General features: G+C 35.7%; 1 pseudogene; it reads right to left on the bottom strand.

Annotated features, from left to right (window-relative positions):
• Positions 1-246: 246 nt before the first annotated feature.
• Positions 247-1,231, bottom strand: LOC138149340 (eukaryotic translation initiation factor 2 subunit 2 pseudogene; annotated as a pseudogene).
• Between the last annotated feature and the right edge of the window lie 836 nt (positions 1,232-2,067).

Below are 2,067 nucleotides of genomic sequence, written 5' to 3'. Positions count from 1 at the left end.
TTTATTTTATAAATTCTATGACTTTTTTAATGCACCTCCTTTCCCCATCATGTACATTCAATAATTATGTGAACAGCTTGAGCATCTGCTTCTTCCAAAGATTTCAATGACCAACCAACCAAATGCCAAATGATACCTTGGCAGCTTTTATTTCATCTTTTAATACAATGGTAATTCCACTCTGATCATACACCTGTTTAGCCCCATATCCAAAACACATTGCAAAAGCCATTGCTGATTAATAAATCAGTTGTGTTTGGCACAGAGCTGTGCTTTCTTACCTGTGATGGTCAGGAACCTAATTTTGATGGTGGTGACAGAGAAGTGAAAATTACAGGTTTCACCCTGTAAGAAATGAGTAATGTGTCCTTCTATAAAATTGTGTCTGATGACCAAAGTACGTGACAGGTAACATACTCCTTGATATATCTCCACAAGACATTTTTATCTGTTTCTCTTAGAATTTTCCTTTGATTACAAGTTGGTTGGTACCATGAATGGAACCACTTGTGCCCAGTCAGCCAATAAAAATGCCAGGAAATGTTTAGACTGGTCACTTAACAGTTTACAGATACCAGTGAAATTGATGGAAAAACGTTTTCTTGGTTCCTGTTCTAACAACTTGTAGAGATTTCATGACAAATTTCCTTTTTCCTTCAGCAACCATATCTGGATTCTTTTCCCACATGATGTTGAATATTCAATGCAGCCATTTATCCCATGTATAGTTTTTTTCTCAGCCTGCCCAGGCATGGCCATTCTGATTGCTGAAGGAAACGCCATCATCCTTTTTTCTGTCTTCATCTTCTAAAGCTTCATTTTTCTCTAGTATTCTATCCTCACCTGGGAACTTGACATTCTTCTTTTCCTTTTTTTTTATCACCCTGATGTCAAAGTCATCTTATTCTTTTGGTGCTTGCGTATCACTTTTAATCTTTGAGTCTTTTATACTTCCTTCAGCTTCATCAATATCAAATATCTTTTCTTCTTTTTCTTTTGATTGAAAAAGTAAAGTCATCCAGATCACTAAAAACATCTTTCTACCATCCCCTTTATCAGCTTCTATATCTCTGTCCTCTGTTGGTTCCAGTTCAGTTTTCTTTTGTTTCTGAGGGTTGTTTCCTCTATCTCCTTCATCCATAATAAAAGGCGGCTTCTTCTCCTCCTTCTCCTTTTCCCTCTCCCATTCTCTTTCCCTCTCCCTCTCCCTCTCCCTAAGGTTATTTGGCATGACTTGGTCTTAAGTCAACTTTATTCACCAAAAACTTACTAAATGCTGTCAAAAAAAAGAAAAGAAAGTTTGTCTGGCATGACCTATTATTGATAAAGCAATTCTGGTTGTCTCTAACTCCTATTTACTTTAATGAACATTCACAGACTATTCCTTTAATAAGAAATTTTTGAGTTTTGACAGGAATTCAGGTCAAGTTTACTGGTCTATAGTTTACAATGTCCATTTTCTTATCTTTTTGGAAAGACAGGACATTTGCTTTTCTCCAATCCTGAATTACTATTTTGTACTCCATCACATTTCAAAGATCACTGACAGTGGCTGAGCAATCACACCTGCCAATTCAGTAGTTCATCTGGGACACTGACAAACTCACTGAAGGTGAATTGGAGGATGATTCAATGCTCTCTTATTATTACCTGCTTATCCTTACTGTATCCCTATTATTCGTTCTTTTCTGCCCTTACTAGTCCAAAGATCACACTTTTTAACAAAACAGAAATAAAGTAAAAATTGAATAGCTCTACCTCCTCTGATATTGTTTATAATTATCCCAACTGCCTCCAGCAGAAGTCCTAGTTCTTTCATTCTTCCCTTTTCCCCAATACAACTAAAGCATATGATTTTTCATATTTAGTTTTCCACACACATTCATATATGTACCACATACATACACACATACAAACACACAAACAAACCCCTTATTCTGAACTTTAATATTCTTGACACTACTCTTACCGGATCATGTTTTCCTTTTATCTTCATCCTCTATTACCTAGCCTTGTTTTTAGTATCTGTACAAGTTTGTTTGTTTTTTTTAAATAAAAGTAGGTTGA

Source organism: Petaurus breviceps, unplaced genomic scaffold, assembly GCF_028583685.1.
Source record: "Petaurus breviceps papuanus isolate PSGF00001 unplaced genomic scaffold, PetGlider_PUasm1.0 90847, whole genome shotgun sequence".
Taxonomy (NCBI): Eukaryota; Metazoa; Chordata; class Mammalia; order Diprotodontia; family Petauridae; genus Petaurus; species Petaurus breviceps.
This window is presented reverse-complemented; position numbering and strand designations above follow the sequence as displayed.